Source organism: Choloepus didactylus, chromosome 16, assembly GCF_015220235.1.
Source record: "Choloepus didactylus isolate mChoDid1 chromosome 16, mChoDid1.pri, whole genome shotgun sequence".
Taxonomy (NCBI): Eukaryota; Metazoa; Chordata; class Mammalia; order Pilosa; family Megalonychidae; genus Choloepus; species Choloepus didactylus.
In genome coordinates, this window is record NC_051322.1 from 83,152,791 (window position 1) to 83,173,153 (window position 20,363).

The window sequence follows — 20,363 nt, forward strand, 5'->3', positions numbered from 1 at the left end:
ACAAAGCTGCTGATCTCATGGAGTCTACATCTAGAGAGGGAGGGGACAAGAAACAAAGAAATAAAGAAACAGACAAATATTAAATAGAATATGAACTCCACGAAGTTTGGGATCTTCATTTTGTTTGCAGCTAAGTCCCAAGAGCCGAGAATAGTACTTAGTACAGAGTAGGCTCTCAACACCTAATTGTTGAATGAGTTAATGAATGCGTTCTAATTAGTTGCTTGTAGGAAGGCCATACTGACTGGTTTCTACTGCCAAGCACCTACAATCTTCTGCTTATTGGTCACAGATGCCACCATTTTGGCCACAAGCCTGAGCACGTGACCCAGGCTGACCAATCATGGTACTAGCTCCCCTTGGTACCAGAAAGGCTTATACTGCACCAATTAACTGACTCGCTCTTGTTAAAAAGACATTTCCTCCTGGGTCACAAGCAGACATGGGCTCATAGCTGCCTTAAGGCAAGTATCCTACCCCATGGAGAAGTGGTTCTCCACAAACAAAGCTGACAAGAAGAGGATAAAGTATGTGAGATCCCTTGTGGCATTCCAGTTCCTGTTTCCAGCTGTTGCAGGAGCTAGATCTACCCCTTCCCTAACTGGCTTCATTATGTGAAATTTTAAAGACTACATGTTCTAATCAATTTATTAAACAATTAAAAATTAAAAAGAAAACTGTATGTTTTTAAATTGTGCTATCTGGCAAGAAAATGACTCTCTTAAACAGCTACTATACAACTACTGCAACAAAAGGGAAATAAAAAGTGAAAGGACAGAGTATTTGTAAAATTATATGCAAAAAATACAGACAGACACCCATTGGTCAACAATCTATTATGTTCCAGGTACTATGCTATGAACTCTATAGACAAAATGTAATTAAATTCAATTTTAAAAACTGAAAGGTAAGTATTAAAACTCCATTTCACAATAACAGAAACTGCAGCTGAAGGTCATACAATAAGTGGCAGGATCCTAACAAAGGTCTAGCTCTCCCCTGAGCCTATTCTATTTTCACCAAGCCATAAGCACTATTGCTGCACTAAAAGAGGTATGTTGGAAAAGCTGTACTCAAAGACAATTCATAGCCTAAAATGCTTTCAGTGTTTTAAAAGAATAAAAATAAATGAAGCAAATGTTCAAGTAAAATATTTGAAAAGAAACAAAGCAAATCATGGCAGGCAGGAAAAAGAAAATGGAGATACAGATTGCAATGAATAAAGGTAGGTCTGATAGATAAGTGTAAGTTCTGATTGGAGTTTTAAAAAAATCCCAAAGGCAAACTAGTCAAAAACCAACAAAAGAGAAGTGGGGTGCAGTGGCAATGAAAATTAGGAAAGGGAAAAGAGACATATGACACATAAGAATGATTTTAAAGAGAGAGTGAACTACACTATGCTAATATGTTCTGAAGTGTGCTTTTAGTGTTCTAGAAGTTAACAAATGATTCACTAAAAAAGTATTTGGTGTCTCAGTTTGGCAAACAGTGGTCTATATACAAAATCAAAAAATTATTCCCAATGTGTGGTGAGTTCGAATTTAGAAATTTGGAAGTTAACCAATAAAAAGATTTGACCACTAGATGGCAGTAACATACAAGCTATTTATTGGGGCTGCTGCTTTGACAGGTTTGCAAGGGAGAGGCAGACCCTCACAGCAGGAACCTTCCAAAGGCCAACAGCAGTGTCCAGGTGTCACAGTCAGCACAGCAGGGAGCCTCTGGGCCAGAGAACCCCAAGGTGTCAAAGTGGCTTATGGCTTTATAAGGGCAGGATCTTATCTAATCAACCGGAAATAGATGCTGAGTGACACTGGGCAAAGTTTGGCACAGTATGCAAGGAAGGTTAACTCCAAAAGGCTAAAGGTTGTTTATTTGGGCTATTTTTTAAAACAATTAAATGTGTAAGAATTTGAGTTTGCCACTGGCCAGTTTTTTGTATTGGACCCAGGCTGCTGTGAAAAAGTAAACAACATACTGGGACACTAGACAGAGACCATCTTTGGCTCATTTATACAACACAGCACTTCTAATTATTTTTGATATGCCAAAGTGTATTGTGAAACTCCAAAAGATATATTATTTGACTATGGAAACACTTCACACTATACATTCTTAAAAAAATACTTCAATGTGGAAAATAATGCATAAAAATGTCTTTATAAAGCTAGCCTAACACTGTTATATTAAAAAAAAACTAACAATAGCACAATAGAGAAAAATCACTTGAAAACCACTATAATACCCTTTAGAGGCTATTAAACAACCATGAATAAACCACAGCAATAAAGCTACCATGGTTGTTATAGATTTTTATTAAGTATTATTCTCTCTTTGTTGTAAATACCACTGAAAATGAAGTCAAGGAAAGCAAAACTCAAGTATTTTATCCTTTGTCAGTTGACACTGGGAGGACAAGATAGTGTTGCAATTTTCCATCCTCAGCTGGGTTTCATTTAGATGAGGAATGTGGCCCCTATAAAGCCAAGTCAATCATGTTCTTCAGTTTGATGGGGTGGGGGAAGGCATAAGGAGAGCAATCCTCTCCTGCTTTGCTTTATTTTTTATTTTTTTTTATTTTTATTTTTTTTTTTATCATCATTTTATTGAGATATATTCACATACCACGCAGTCATACAAAACAAATTGTACTTTCGATTGTTTACAGCACCATTACATAGTTGTACATTCATCACCTAAATCAATCCCTGACACCTTCATTAGGACACCCACAAAAATAACAAGAATAATAATTAGAGTGAAAAAGAGCAATTGAAGTAAAAAAGAACACTGGGTACTTTGGCTGTTTGTTTCCTTCCCCTACTTTTCTACACATCCATCCATAAACTAGACAAAGTGGAGTTTGGTCCTTATGGCTTTCCCAATCCCATTGTCACCCCTCATAAGCTACATTTTTATACAACTGTCTTCGAGATTCATGGGTTCTGGGTTGTAGTTTGATAGTTTCAGGTATCCACCACCAGCTACCCCAATTCTTTAGAACCTAAAAAGGGTTGTCTAAAGTGTGCATAAGAGTGCCCACCAGAGTGACCTCTCGGCTCCTTTTGGAATCTCTCTGCCACTGAAGCTTATTTCATTTCCTTTCACATCCCCCTTTTGGTCAAGAAGATGTTCTCCGTCCCACGATGCAGGGTCTACATTCCTCCCCGGGAGTCATATTCCACGTTGCCAGGGAGATTCACTCCCCTGGGTGTCTGATCCCACGTAGGGGGGAGGGCAGTGATTTCACCTTTCAAGTTGGCTTAGCCAGAGAGAGAGGGCCACATGAAGATGTCATTTTTAGTTAAGATGTGGCCCAACTGAATGAGCCCAGAACATATCTTATTTCCAGATGTTTTGTAAAAGAGAGGCAAACATCAGAAGCCCAAAGTTACCAGTACCCAGAAGAGAAAGGAAAGGACATTGCCATATTCATTGCCATATGATGCAAAAGTCAAGGAACCCAAGGATTTTTGGCAGCTAGCCTCAGAATGCCAGTCCTTGGGGAGAAAGCACTGCCTTGCTGATGCTTTAAATATTGACTTCTACTGGCCTCAACAGTGTGAGTCAATAACTTTCTGTTGTTAAGCCAACTCATTGTGTAGTATTTCTCAAAGCAACTGGGAATCTAAGACTGGGAGCATTTGAAGTTTTTCTGTAAATAGGGAAGTTCACATGGCCATGTGTATATACCCAGAAATATACATATGTTCTCAAAAGACCAGGGAGAACCTCATGCTTTACCTCAGGCTGTTGTATAAGTTCATTCTTAGGTTGGCTAAGCTCTGAAAGAGCACTTGCAAAGAGCCAATCTGCACAGAAGGGGAAGGACATTTTATTTTTATTTTCTATCCTTTTTTTAGTCAGCTGCTGTCACTCAAGTAACACAATTCAGTGACTAAATTCCAAAGTTCATATATTAAATTGTGAGCAAAAATCATGAGAGACAGTGAATAAAAAAGACAATGAATTAAAAAAAATAATTGAATAAACATTGAATAAAATAATAAAATGACTTTTCAATGAAAATATAGAAAATATACACAGGAGTAAAATAAATAACTGTAGTTCAGAACTACAGTACCTGAAATAAAAATTCCCTAGAAGAATTCAATAGCAGATTGGAAGTTGCAAAAGAAAGAATCAAATAGGATGGGAGGATAATTGAAGTGATCAAATCTAAGGAACAGAAAGGAAAAAAGAATTAAGAAACATGAATATAGCATAAGAGATTTTGTGGGACACTATCAATTGTATCAATATATGCATTATGGGAGACCCTAAAGGAGAAGTGAGAGAAAGGGGAAAAATATTTGAAGACAATATTACAAAAGCATACCAAATTTAATGAAAGACATGAACATAACCATCTAAAAAGCTCAATAAACTCCAAACATGATAAACTTAAAGAAATCCACATTTGACACATTATAATTAAACTGCTAAATATTAAAGACAAAGAGAAGGCTGAAAGCAGCAAGGGCGTGACAATGCATCACATACAAACCAGGCAGTCTTGATATATTGTCACTTTCTTTTCAGAAACCATGGAGGCAAGAAAGGATGATGAATTTGAAGTGCTGAAAATGATATTGCCAACCAAGAAATCTGTATCTGTCAAAATTCTCCTTCAAAAATGAGGGTAAGAATAAGACACTCCCAGATCAAAAGAAAAGCTGAGGGATCTCTTCACCACTAGACCAGCCACAAAATAAAGGTTAAGAGCCTTGTACCTTCAGGTTGAAGGTGTAAGATACCTGGAGAGTAGACTAAACATATGAAGAAATAAAGTCTTCCAATAAAGATAAGTACATGGATAAATATAAATACTAGTACTATTGTGTTTTTTGTTTGTAACTCCATTTTCTACTTTTTATAGTATTTTAAATGTAAATGTATGAAGTAATATAAATCCACAGTTTTATGTGCAGAATGTACAAAGATGTTATTTTTGAGAAGAACAACATAAAGGTGGGAAGAAGGAGGGTTTAGGAACATAGTTTCTGCACATTATTTTAGGTTTGTGTCATTTCAAACTAGTTTGTTATATTTTTAGGATATTAATTTTAAGCGCATATAATCACAAAGAATATATGTGATAAAAATACACCAAAGGAAAGGAGACGATCTTATTAAGTCTTTCAGTAAAAAGATCAATGACATACAAAAGTAAACATATAAAAATGAAAGGTAAATCAGGCATAAAACATAGAAAAAAAGGCAGAATAGCAGAAGTCCCACAATATTAATTTAATTGTAAGTGAATTAAACTCTCCAGTAAAAAGGAAGATTGGCAGAATGGATTTAGAAAGTATAACCCAACTACATGCTGTTTACAAGAGACTCATGTTAATTTAAAGGATGTAGGAAGGATGAAAGTGAAAGGATGGAAAAATATTCCATGCAAATAGCAACAAAAGAGAGCTGGGCTGGCTGGCTATACTAATATCTCACAAAATAGACTTTGAGTAAACATTTCAAGGGACAATGGACACTATATATTGACAAAAGAGTCAATTCAGCAAGAAAATATAGGAAATGTAAACATATATTCACCAAACAACAGAGCTTTTAAGTATGTAAAGCAAACATTTTCAGATAGGAACACTCGGGGCATAAGACCAACTCATCCAAATGCCAAAGTGTAAAGCTTACCACTTGCAATGGCTGGGGAATAAACACCATCATACCCAAAGTCTGGGGTGGAAATCACTGTCTCTGGGCATGAGGAATTCTTTACTTCCCAGATATCTCTTCCATGATTCTTCCCTTGAAGTTTTTTCTTTCCTTCATTTCATCTCATATCTTTACTTTTCAGTCCAGGCTTGCAGTGTGTGATGGTCAGGATCATGTGTCAACTTGGCCAGGTGATGTTACCAGCTGTCTGGTCAAGCAAGCCCTGGCCTAACTGTTGCTGTGTGGACATTTGTGGCTGGTTATTAATCCAACAGGCTGATTTATTAAATCATCAGTGAACTGGCTGCAGCTGAGACTGATGATGTCAATGAAGGGTGTGTCTTCCACAGGTTGTGTCTTACACAATGAGAGAATGCAGTCAGCTGGATTTAATCCAATCAGTTGAAGATTTTTAAGTGAGACAGATAGAGGACCCCCACTTCTTCAGCTGACCAGTGAAGTGTTTCCTGAGGAGTTCATTGAAGTTGCCAGTTCATTTCCTGAGGAGTTCATCAGACATCTTCATTGGAGTTGCCAGTTTGCTGCTGCCTTACAGAATTTGGACTTGTGCATACCCACAGTTGCGTGAGACACTTTATAAATCTTACATTTATAGATATCTCTCATTGATTCTGTTAGATATGTTGGATAAAGATATAAAGGAAAGGGATGAGCTAAAGTCTTCAAATTTGAAACTTAAGTGCCAACCCAGAGCCTTGCTTCATAAAAGAATATGATTAGCAGAATCAAATGGTGCTATTTTGTGTATCTCCATTGCCAACTCACACCATGGACTGTCAGTGCCCTTTTAAGTATTGGAAATGGAGTCATTAGTGCCTTTGAATCTAATCAGAGTAAAAAACAAATTGTAAAAGCCCATTTTAAGATTCTGTTTCTCAAGAACTACTCCTGGTACCAAGTTGTATTAGTTAGAGCTCTCTAGGGAAACAGAATCATGACTTGCAGGTGTTGACTAGTAGATCATGGAGTACCAAGTAGTAAAATAGATCAGCAATTGACTAAATTCTTGTTTGAACTATATAAACAAAAGAATTCTAGGTCAAGTGAACAAAAGACTCCCTTGAATTACAAAAACAGAGTCACAGCCCCTTAATCAGTTCCCAGACTTGAGTCAGTTTACAGTCCAGAGCCCCTTGAATAAGGGGAAGGCCAGATACACTTGGGGAAGGACACTGTTACACTGACCAAAATTTATACTGTTACTCTTCCTCCCAGCCTTCCCCAGGGGGACCTACAGCCTTTTACCAGGATAACTGCATTGGAGAAAAGGAAATTATCAGATATTTCATGGATTATTAGACACTGGTTCAGAAGTGACATTAAATCCAGGAGACCAAAAACATGACTCTGGTACACCAGTCAGAGTTGCAGCTTAAGGAGTTCAGGTAATTGATGGAGTTTTAGCTCAGGTGTATCTCACAGTGGGTCCAGTGGGTCCCTGGATCCATTCTGTGGTTACTTTCTCAATGCTGCAATGCATAATTGGAATAGACATGCTCAGCCACTGGAAGAAACCTCACATTGCCTCCCTGACTCATGGAGTGAGGGCTATTATGGTGGGAAAGGCCAAATAGAAGCCACTAGAATGGCCTCTGTGTTTCAAAATAGTAAACCAGAAGCAATATCAGATTCCTGGAGGGATTGCAGAGATTAATGCCACTCTTAAGGACTTGAAGGATACAAGGGTGGTGATTCTCATCACATCCCATTCAACTCTCCTATTTGGCCTGGGCAGAAAACAGATGGGTCTTGGAGGATGACAGTGGATTATTGTAAGCTTAACCAGGTGGTGACTCCAATTGCAGCTGCTGTTCCAGATGTGATATCCTTGCTTGAGCAAATCAACACATCCCCTAGTACCTGGTATGCAGCTATTCATCTGGCAAATGATTTTCTCTCAACTGCTATTGGTAAGGACCACCAAAAACAGTTTGCATTCAGCTGGCAAGGCCAGAGGTTGCATTCAATGTACTACCTCAAGGTTATATCAACTCTCCCACCCTATTTCATAATATTGTCCACAGAGATCTTGATCATTTCTCCCTCCCACAAGACATCAAACTGGTCCATTATATTGATGATATGTTGATTGGACCTAGTGAGCAAGAAGTAGTAACTACTCTAGATTTGTTCATAAGGTATTTGTGTGTCTAAATTTGCTGGCAAGGTATTTGCATGGCAGAGATGGGAGATAAATCCAACAAAAATATAGGGGCCTTCCACCTAAGTAAAATTTCTAGGTATCCAGTGGTATGGGGCCTGTCAAGATATTCCTTCTAAGGTGAAAGATAAGCTGTTTCATCTGGCCCCTCCTATGACTGAAAAAGAGGCACAATGCTTAGTCGGTCCCTTTGGATTTGGGAGAAAACATATTCAACATTTGGGTGTGCTACTCCAGCCCATTTACCAAGTGACCAGAAAAGCTTCTAGTTTTGAGTGGAGACTGGAACAAGATGAGGCTCTGTGACAGGTCCAGGCTGCTGTGAAAGCTGCTCTGGCACTTGGACCATATGATCCAGCTGACCCATTGGTGCTAGAAGTGTCAGTGGCAAATAGAGATGCTGTTTGGATCCTTTGACAGGCTCCTCTAGGAATATCACAATGCAGGCCCTTAGGATTTTGTAGCAAAGATTTATCATCCTCTGCAGATAACTACTCTCCATTTCAGAAATAGCTGTTGGCCTGTTACTGGGTCTTAGTAAAGACAGAATGCTTAGTCATGGGCCACCAAGTTACCATGAGACCTGAGTTACCTATCATGAGCTGGGTGTTTTCTGACACACCAAGCCATAATGTTGGGCACACATAGCAGCACTCCATCATAAAATGGAAATGGTAAATACAAGATAGAGCTTGAGTGGGCTCTGAAGGCACAAGTAAGTTACATGAGGAAGTGGCCCAAATGCCCATAGTCCCCACTCCTTCCACCTTTCATTCTCTTTCCCAGCCCACAGCTATGGCATCCTGGGGAGTTCCTTATAATCAGTTGACCGAGGAAGAGAAAACTTGGGCCTGGCTTACAGATGGTTCTGAATGATATGCAGGCACCAACCAAAAGTGGACAGCTGCAGAACTTCAGCCTCTTTCTGGGATGCCCCTGAAGGCCAGTGAGGGGAAATCCTCCCAGTTGGCAGAACTTTGAGAAGTGAACCTGGTTGTTCACTTTGCTTGGAAGGAGAACTGGCCAGGAGTGTGTTTGTATACTGATTCACGGACTGTTGCAAATGATTTGGCTGCATGGTAAGGGAATTGGAAGGAACATGATAGGACATTTGGTGATGAGTCTGTGGAAGGGGTATATGGGGAGCCCTGAGTGTGCAAGAAACATGAAGATATTTTTGTCCCATGTGAATGCTCACCAGATGGTGACTTCAGCAGATTTTAATAACCAAGTGGATAAAATGACCTGTTTGGTGGATAGCAATCAGCCTCTTTCCACAATAACTGCTGTCATTGCCCAATGGGCTCATGAATAAAGTGGTCATGGTGGTAGGGATGGAGGTTATGCATGGGCTCAGAAAGATGGACTTCTCACCAAGGTTGACCTGGCCACAGCCACTGCTTAGTGCCTGGTCTGCCAGCAGCAGAGACCCACACTCAGTCCCCAATATGGCAACATTCCCTGAGGTGATCAGCCTGCTACTTGGTGACAGGTTGATTAAATTGGCCACTTCCATCATGGAAGGGGCAGCAATTTGTTCTTACTGGAATAGACACACACTCTAGATATGGGTTTGCCTTTCCTTCACAAAATTCTTCTGCCAACACTATCATACTTGGACTTACAGAATGCCTTATCTACCATTATGGTATTCCACACAGCATTGCTTCTGACCAAAGAACACACTTCACAGCAAACGAAGTGAGGGAATGGGCACATGCTCATGGAATTCTCTGCTCTTGCAATGTTCCGCATCATCCAGGGACAGCTGCATTGATAGAATGGTGGAATGTCCTGCTGAAGACTCAATTTTGGTGCATTCTTGCAGGGCTGGGGCAGTGTTCTACAGGAGGCTATGTATGGTCTGAGTCAGTGTTTCCCATAGCCAGAATTCATGGATCCAGGAATCAAGAGTATTAAACAAGAGTGGCACCACTCACTATCACTCCTAGTGATCTACTAGGTAAATTTTGCTTCCTGTCCCTGCAAGTTTAAGCTCTGCTGGTCTAAAAGTCTTTGTTTCAAAAAGAGGAGTGCTTCCACCAGGAAACACAACAATAATCCCATTGAACTGGAAGTTAAGACTACCACCTGGCCAGTTTGTCTTCTTATGCCTCTGAATCAACAGGCAAGGAAGGGGATTACTGTACTGGCTGGGGTGATTGATCCTGACTGTCAAGGGGGAACAGCACTGCAACTACACAATGGAAGTAGAGTTTTCCTGGAATACAGGAGATTGCCTAGGGCATCTCTTAATTCTACCATGCCCTGTGTTTAAATTCAATGGTAAACTGCAACAACCTAATCCAGGAAAGTCTACCAAGGGCCAAGAAACTTCAGGAATGAAGGTTTGGGTCACTCCAACAGGCAAAGAACCACAGCCAGCAGAAATGCTTGCTGAGGGTAAAGGGAACATGGAATGGGTAGTGGAAGAAGGTAGAGACAAATATGAACTAAAGTCACATGACCAATTACAGAAATGAGGACTATGATGGCATGAATATTTCCTCCTAGTTTTGTTATGCTATTTAAGTTAAAGGAAATCAATTTTAAGTGCTAATGTCGCCCAAACACTTGCACCCTGAGAGATTTAGTGCATTTCTTGTTGTACACTGCACAGTGGAGTATTGTTAGGTGAAATATATGTCTGTTATTGTTCCATACTTAGGTAAAGTATGGTTTTAGGTGATGGGTATAACTGCCAAGTTGACAATGGGTGGACTATGATGGTTAGGTTCATGTGTCAACTTGACCAGGTGATTGTACCCAGCTGTCTGGTCAAGCAAGCACTGGCCTAACTGATGCTGTGAGGACATTTGTGGCTGGTTAATAAACCAACAGGCTGGTTTATTAAATTATCAGTCAGTTGACTGCAGCTGTGTCTGATGATGTCAATGAAGGGCATGTCTTCCACAATGAGAGAATGCAGTCAGCTGGATTTAATCCAAGCAGTTGAAGACTTTTAAGTGAGACAGATAGAGAACCTTCACTTCTTCTTTGGCTGACCAGTGGAGTGTTTCCTGAGGAGTTTGTTGAAGTTGCCAGTTTATTTCCTGAGGAGTTCATCAAACATCTTCATTGGAGTTGCAAGCTTGCTGCCTGCCCTATGAAATTTGGACTCGTGCCTACCCACAGTTGTGTGAGACAATTTTATAAATCTTACATTTATAGATATCTCTCATTCATTATGTTTCCTTAGAGAACCCTAACTAATACATAGTGCTTATGTTTATAAAAGATTCTCAGAAACCTTGTCAGATTTCCATGCAATTCATGGGGGTCTAAGCCTTCAGAGAAAAGGAAATTCCACAGATTTTTCCTGCATCACTGTATCTCCAATTATGACCATCTGTAATGTCTAATTGGATCCATGAATCATATGCCTTATTTCCTTAGCACATATATGGTCACCACTTTTAAGATTTTTTAATTGAAATTGTTCAGATACCATACAACTATCCAAAGATCCAAGTATACAATCAATTGCTCACAGCACCACCATACAGCCATGCATCCATCAACACAATTAAGTAATTTTTTTTTCATTTTTAGAACATTTTCACTACTCCAGAAAGGAAATAAAGAGAAAAAAGAGACTCAGATCCTTCCATAAACCTAACCACACCCACCTCCATTATTCATTCATAGTTTTGGTATAATACATTTGTTACTGTTGATGAAAGAATTTTAAAATACTAATAACTGTAGTATATAGTTTGCAATAGGTATGTATTTTTCCTATATGCCTCTATATTATTAACTTCTGGTTATAGTGACATAGATTTGTTCCTGTTTGTGGGAGAGATTTCTAATATTTGTATAGTTAGTCACAGATATTGTCCACCACAAGATTCACTGTTTCATACATTCCCATCTTTTAACCTCCAACTTTCCTTCTGGTGACATGTGTGAATCTTATCTTACCTTTCTACCACCTCCACACAACTTTCAGCACTGTTAGTTATTCTCATAACATGCTACCATCACCCCTGTCCATTTCCAAACATTTAAGTTCAACCTAGTTGAACATTCTGCTCATAACCAACTGCTCCCCATTCTTTAGCCTCAATTCTATATACTGGTAAATTATATTTCAGGTTGATGAGTTTACATATTATAAACAGTCCATATTAGTGAGACCCTGCAATATTTGCCTTTGTGTCTGTCTTATTTCCCTCAATATAGTGTCCTCAAGTTCTCTTCATCAATCCATTTCTTTTAAGATGGTTTTGTTCAACACTATACATTCCATCCTAAGTAAACAATCATTGCTTCCCTGTATAGTCATGTATTTATGTATTGAGCACCATCACTACTCTCTATATAAGGACATCTCCATTTCTTCCACAAAGATGGAGGAAGAGTCAAAGAAGGCAGGGAGGCAAATGAAGAAGAAAAGAGAAAGAGAGAAAAACAAACAAAAAAACTTGATAGCTAGAAAGTGACAAAAGGAAAGATGGCATTAACCTAAAATAGAATCAAGAGTCAGGCAAGATCACCAATGCCAGGAATCCCATACACCTCCTCCATCCTCCCATATGCATTCAGCTTTGGTATACTGCCTCTGCCAAAGTAAAGGAAGCACAATACAATGTGCTAATTCTAGCTTCCAGTTTGCATTGACTGTATCTTCCCCCCAAACCTACCCTATCTTCCACACCCCACCATGCCAACATCCATTTGTTCTACCACATGCAAAAACATATTTGTATCTTTTATTACAATTGTTGAGCACCCTATGTTTCCTCACATTACATAGTCCTAGTCTTTATTGTTCATCTTTTGTTCTGGTGTCCCACATGGTCCCAGCCTTCCTCTTTCAACCATACCCACAGTCATCTCTGTTCAGTGTATTCAAAATGCCATATTACTATCTCCCAAAATTATGCTTCCTTTAATATTTCCTGTAGAGCAGGTATCTTGTTCACAAACTCTGTCATTGTCTGTTTGTCAGAGAATATTTTAAGCTTTCCCTCATATCTGAAGGATACTTTTGCTGGATATAGGATTCTTGGTTGGTGGTTTTTCTCTTTCAGTATCTTAAATATATCATCCCACTTCCTTCTTGCCTCCATGTTTTCTATGGAGAAATCTGCACATAGTCTTATCAAGCTTCCTTTGTAAATGATAGATCCCTTTTCTCTTGCTGCTTTCAGGGTTCTCTCTTTATCTTTGACATTTGATAACCTGAATATTAAGTGTCTTGGTGTAGGCCTATTCAGATCTATTCTGTTTGGTGTACACTGTGCTTCTTGGATCCATAATTCTATGTCTTTCATAAGAGATGGAAAATTTTCATTGAATATTTCCTCTATTATTGTTTCTTCCCCTTTTCTCTTCTCTTCTCCTTCTGGGACACAAATGACACATAAATAATTGCTTTTCTTTTTGTCTTTAAGTTCCCAGAGATATTGCTCATATTTTTCCATTCTTTCCTCTATCTGTTCTTTTGTGTGCAGACTTTCAGGTGCCTTGTTCTCCAGTTCCTGAGTGTCTTCTTCTGCCTCTTGAGATCTGCTGTTGTATGTTTCCATTGTGTCTTTCATCTCTTGTGTTGTGCCTTTAATTTCCATAGATTCTGCCGGCTGTTTTTTTGAACTTCCAATTTCTACCTTATGTTTGTCCTATGTTTCCATTAATTGGTTCAGTTCTTTCACCATATCTTCCCTAAAAGTTTTGAATTTACTTATTATTAGTTGTTTCAATTCCTGTATCTCAGTTGAAGTGTAAATTTGTTCCTTTGGCTGGGCCATAACTTCATTTTTCTTAGTATAGGTTGTAGTTTTCTGTTGTCTAGTCATGGTTTCCTTGGTTACCCGAATCAGGTTTTTCCAGAGCAGAACAGTGTCAGGCCCCAGAAGGAAGAAGATATTCAGTATCTGGTTTCCCTGAGGATGTGCCATAGAAAATTGGTACACATTGTGATGCCTCAGGTCACTGCTTTTCTGCCCAGCAGGTTGTGCCTGTTAGCCTGTAATTCTTGACTGATGTAAAGAGGTGTGGCTGCTTTCCCCCAGGCTCTGGGGTCTTGTACTGAATGGAAGGCAGGTAGTAGAGCTGGGCCCCACCACTTTCCTCTTAGAGAAGGTAGAACCCCTAGGGGGAGGTCATTAGCATTTCAATGGTCTCTCTCTGCCTGTGCTATCTCCACCCTTGTCTGGGTCAGAATACTGAGAACTGAAAATGGCTGTGGCTATCTCCACTGAGCAAAGAAAGGAACAGAAATTCCCATTCAGAGCTAGTCCGTGGTGATCCTCTGGCTCTCCATGGTCAGCCATCACCCAAAGCCTCTGTCTCCTTGTTTGGGATTCATAGCTCATAGTGAGCAACTCACACTCAATAATTAGAACCCCATTTGGAGTTCAGCTGAGCTATATTCACTTGCTGGGACAGAGCTTCTCTCTGGCACCATGAGGCTTTGCAGCTCAGGCTGTGTGGGGAGGGATCTCCTGACTTGGATCCACAGTTTTTACTTACAGATTTTATGCTGTGATCTCAGGAATTCCTCCCAATTCAGGTTGGTGTATGATGAGTGGATGGTCACGTTTGTCCCTCTGCAGCTATTCTGGATTGTTTACTAGTTGTTTCTGTTTTTTTTTTTTTTTTTAATTGTTCCAGGGGGACTACTAAAATTCTGCTCCTCTCTATACTGCCATCTTAGATCCTCACCCTCACTACTCTTTTTAACAAAGGAATGTTCACCTAAGTTCTTGTGCAGAGCCCTGTTCTATGGGTGCTGTGCCCCCAGGAATTCAGGGAGGGCCCTCAAAACACATCATTTGGTTAGGAAAAGAATTTCCCAAATCAATAGCTGTTTCCTTTTGATTAACAGTTCAGTACTCGTTATCCCTTTCCTCTCATATTATTTTACTATAAATTAAAATGAGAAAGCAGGTTCTGCCCTCCATATTTTGCTTGGGAATCTTCTATGATAAATATTCAGGTTCATTGCTAAGAATTTCAAATTTCAAACCAATACTAATAGATAATTGAATCAAGTTTTCTACTTCTTTAGAACTAGAATTGCCGTTCCTCTAGTTTCCAATAACCCATTCATTACATTCTAAGGCCTCCAAAATTTTTATTCTGTAAGATAGAAATTATTTCTACAGCTCTCTTCATATTTTCCTGAGCTCTCAGGAGAACCTTTAATATCCATATCTATACCAACAGTCTCTTCAATGAAATCTATGCTTTTTCTTTCCAGTGCCTTAATTTTCCTCCAGTCCCTACATATTCCTCATGCCCAAAGCTGCTTCCACATTTTTAGGTATCTGTAATAGCAACATCCCAATTCCCAGCATTAAAAATAGAGTCAGGTTGCCACAGCTGCTCTGTCAAATAACACACATTAGTTGCCTTAAAAAGCAGGAATTAGTTGTCTCACAGTTTTCAAGCCTAGGGAAGTCTGACACCAAAGTATGAGCAGGCTATACTTTCTTCAAAGTCTATAGCATTCTGGTGGTGGCTAATAATGCTTAGTGTTCCATAGCTTATATCTCTGTCCTGTCACATGGCAATCTGCCTCTTAGTTGTGGCTTCCTCTTCAACTGCTCAGCCATTCTTATCAATCTAGATTATTCACCAGTCATATGGATTAGGGCACACTCTGATTTAATTTGGCCTCACCTAATAAGATTTTTGTAGGACCTCTTCAAAATGAGTCCACACCTACAAGACTGGGTGTTATGACTTGAATATTTTTTCTTTGTAGGGGACACATTTCAATATACTACAGGTCATAAAACAAGTCTAAATAAACTTTAAAGTGTTGAAATCATACAAAGTATCTTTTCCAAACAAAATCAACTGAAGCTAGAAATGAGTAACAGAGGGAAGACTGGAAAATAAACAGTTATCTGGAAATAAAACAATACACATTAAATCAATAGTAAAAAAATAAATCACAAGAGAAATTAGGAAACATCTTGGGATGAATGAAAACATAAATACATTACCAAAACTTATCTAGGTTGTGAATGATCACATTAAAAGAGATGAAAGAGCTCAAATCAATAACCTAACCTAACTTTACACTACAGAAGTTAGAAAAAGAACAAACTAAACCAAAAGTGGGCAGGAGGAATAAAACAAAATTTAAAGCAGAGAAAAATGAAATAGGGAATGAAAAACAATAGTGTATCAATGAAACCAAAGTAGGTTCTTTGGAAAGATTGGTAAAATTCATAAAATGTTTGCTAGACTGATAATGATTAAAGGTGTGCACATTACTAAAATCACAAATGAAGGGGAGATATTAAAGGAGTGTATGAGAATACTATGAATAGTGGCACACCAATAAGTTAGATAAACCAAAAGAAATGGACAAATTCTTAGACTTACACAAACAACCTAAATTGAATTGGGAAGAAATAGAAACCTCAGCAAACCAATAAGAGATCATATCAGCAATAAAATCCTCCCAACAAAGAAAAGCCCAATATCAGAGAACCTTCACTAACATTTAAATTAGAAGTAAGAACAGTCCTTCTCAAATGTGCCAAAAATGAGGTGGGTTAATCATTTCTAAACTAATTCTAAGAGACCAGCATCACCATAATATGTAAGCCAGATAATGATATAAAGGCAAAAAAAAATTTAGAGACCAATGTCCCTTATGAAAATAGATGCAAAAATCATCAACAAAATAGTAGCCAGCTGAATCCATCAGTGCATTGCACACCATGACCAAGTGGGATTTATCAAAGAAATACAAGAAAATCAAAGTGATATACCACATGGATGATGGTGACTGTAACACAATCATCATCTTATCTGTCACAGAACAGCTGTTTGACAAATTTGGCACCCTTTCTTTATAAAAGCTCAGAGAACTAGAAATACAAAGTAACTTCCTCAACATGATAAAGAGCATACATGAAAAACCCACAACTAACATCATACTCAATTGTGAAAGACAAAGATTTACCCTTAAGAACTAAAAACACAAGGATGCCTATGTTCCACACTGCTATTTAACATTGTGCTGGAAGGTATAGCCAGAGCAATTAGGTAAGAAAATGAAATCAAAACCATTTGAGTTATCTGAGTGGGGAAAGAAGAAATAAAAGTTTCCCTACTTGCAGATGACATATTCCATAAAAAGAAAATCCCTAACAACCTACAAAAAGCCTACTAGTGCTGAAAAATTAACTCAGTGCACTGGTAGGAGTACAAGATCAACACTCCAAACTCAGTTGTGATTCTGTACATTGGCAATGAAAAATTGAACTAGAAAAATATTAAACAATTTCACTGAAAATCCCCCTCCAAAATACCTAGAAATAAATTTAACCAAGTATTTTAAAGACTTATGCACAGTCAACTTTAAATTACTGCTGAAAGATACTAAAGAACATGTTAATCAATGGAAAGACATACCACATCCCTGGATGCAAGACTAAATATTTAAATACGTCAATACAACCCAAAGTAATTAGTAGATTCAACACAATTCCAGTGAAATTCCAGCAGCCTTCTTCACAGAAATGGAAAAGTCAATCATCACAGTCAACAGAAGGGCAATGAGCACTGAATAGCAACAACCATCTTGAAAAAGCACAAAGTTGGAGAGCTCACATCCCATGGTTTCAAACTCATTACAAAGCTACAGTAATTTTTAAATTTTGGTGCTATTTTAAGGACAGTCATATAGAAATATAAGGATTGATTTTAAAATTCAGAAAAAGAAATCACACATTTATACCAAATAGATTTTTGATTAGCATATCAAGCACAGTCTATTGACTTCAACAAATAGTGCTAAGGAGACTGCATATTGATGTGTAAAAAAATAAAATGGCACCCTAACTCTATATAAAAATATCTCAAAATAGATCAATGACTTAAATATGTGAGCTAAAACTATAAAATTCTTAGAAGAAAATCTAGGGGAATATCCTTAAAACCTTGTATTAGGCTATGAATTCTTAAATTTTATATGAAAAGCACAAGCAACAAAAGAAAAATAAATTGGACTTCAAATTTAAAACTTTTCAGCATTAAATGACATTTTCAAGAAAGTGAAAAGACAACAGAGGGAGGAAAATATTTGCAAACCATACATCTGATGAGGGCTTAATATTCAGTTTACATAAAGAACTCTTAAAAATCAGCAGCGAAAACACAAACAGTCCAATTAGAAATGGCAAAAGCACTGGAAAAAACATTTCTCCAAAGAAGATTTACAAATGACCAGTAAGCATGTTAAAAGAAGCTCAGCATCATTAGTAATCAGGGAAATGCAAATAAAAACCAAAATCAGATACCACTTTACAAGTAGAATGACTAGTATTTTATATGTTGGAAAGTAAGTGTTGGCAAGCATGTGGAAATAAGAACTCTTGTACGTTGTTGATGGGGATGTAAAATAGTACAATTGCTATGGAAAAATGCTTAGTGTTTCCTCAGAAAGTTAATACAGAATTAATATATGACCCAGAATTTCCACTTCTAGATATAGATCCAAAAGATTTGAAATCAGGGACTAAAACATGTAACTGTACAATAGCCACAGCTGCAATATTCACAATTGCCAAAAGCAGGAGGAAACCGAAGTATCCATCAACAGAGGAGTGGATAAACAAAATGTCACACAATACTAAAAACCTTAAAAAGAATGAAGTTCTAATGCATGCTACAACATGGATGAACCTCAAATATTTCTTGTTGAGTGAAATAAACCAGACACAAAAAGAAGATTATTTTATTTCACTTATATATTCAAATTCATAGAAGCAAAAAGTGGGTTACAGATTACAGGGGGCAGAGTTCAGGGAGAATGGGGTTAATTCCTAGTGAATACAGATTTTCTGTTTAGGGTGATAAAATAACTTTGTTAATGGTTAGTAGTGATGTTAACACAACATTGTGAATGTAATTAATACCACGGAAATTTTACTTCAAGTAGCTACATGGGAAATTTTTGAGTTCTATATAAACACAACAAAAGAAAAGAAACAGAAAAACACTCAAATGAAATGAACTGCATGGCTACTATATCTCAACAATCTAAAGATGAAAACCAGCTTTGAGAATGTAGAAACAAATTGTCTTCTCCTGAAAAGCCCAGCTCAGGGGATGGGCCTGATCCATGGAAGCCCAAATAGAACAGGTGGTTGCCATTCGGCCACGCCGCCCTTCACCCCATCACCCCAGCTCCGCAGCTTCCCCAGGGCCTGGGGTCTGCAGTGTGTGTGTCCGAAAGGGGCGGAGGCTACCGAAGCAGATAAGGGGTGGGGGGTGGCACGGGGGAGTCACAAGGGGTGGGGGCAAAGAGGAGCGGCCCTAGCCTGAATGAGGACCAGCCAGTGTCAGGACCTGGGGCCCTTGAGAGTCGCACCAGATCCTGAGCCCTCTCAGCTTCCCAAGTAACTTCAGCCTCCCCCTGTTGCAAGGGTACCGTTGGCTGCCCGCTGTTACCCGGTCTCCAAGCCGTCTGTGTCGCCCTAGTTCCCCGGGTCACCCCGGCTTGCCGCCCCAGCACCCCCACATCTCGCATCCTCCCCCAGTTGCTAGGTAGCCAGGCCTGGCTATTCTGGCACTAGTGACTGCCCTGTCTCCCCAAGTGCCCCTCCCCCGGCCTCTACTCTCCCCCTGCCCAGCAAGGCCCGGGCAGCGGGGAGGGTGGCCTGGGGAATGCCAGCTGAGAACCCGGAACCCGCGGTACCCGGGCCTGCGCTCACCGGTGCGGGACTCCCCTGCTACCTGCTCTTGGTGGCCCGAACTACCCGCGGATCCCCAGAGGCACGACCTACCCGCCCCGCGCCGGGATCGACCGCCAGAGACGCCAAATCCATCAAATACTCTTACAGTAACAGTGAGGCCAGCTCTTGACCAAACAACTGGACACTACTACCTGGCCAAGCTGACACATGCAACAAACATCATAATAGTCCAATTGCTGAAAAATGATGATGAAAGAAAATAAAAAGTGGTCAAATACAAACACACACTCCTGACAGGGGAACAATGACAGAAAACACACTAGTGTCTCTTTAAAAATAGCATAAGCCACTGACAATGGAAAGACGTCTTTAAAATGCAGAAAGGACAACACCACAAAACTCAATTCAACCCAAACCATAATGAAACAAAAAATAAATGAAAAGAATACTGTGAAGCCTACATTGAATATTAAGTGAAACCTCATTCACAAATGCAGGTGAAATAAAGATTTTCATATATAGGAAAGAGAACAGATCTTTATTAAAAGAAATTCACATAAAGTTCTTTAGGTAGGAGAATGAGCCTGGATGGAAATATCAATTATCCAAAAGAAATACAGAGCTTGACTAATATTTAGTCCTTTTCCTCATTTATTATTTGGCTGATTACATCAAATATAAAATTTTTATTGGGTGCACAACAAACGTAGAAATAATTTGTATGTCAATAATGACACAATAGACTGAAAGAGGGAAACAAGTATATTATTCCATTCTTTTTGTATTAAAACAAAGGATAATATTTATTCAAGTTCATACTCAGTAGAGCAACAATGAAA

The 20,363-nt window shown here is 38.8% G+C and overlaps 1 pseudogene; it reads right to left on the minus strand.

The window, feature by feature from the left end:
- LOC119511396 overlaps nucleotides 1-19,358 on the minus strand; it is a 58,345-nt pseudogene extending 38,987 nt beyond the window's left edge.
- Nucleotides 19,359-20,363: the final 1,005 nt, after the last annotated feature.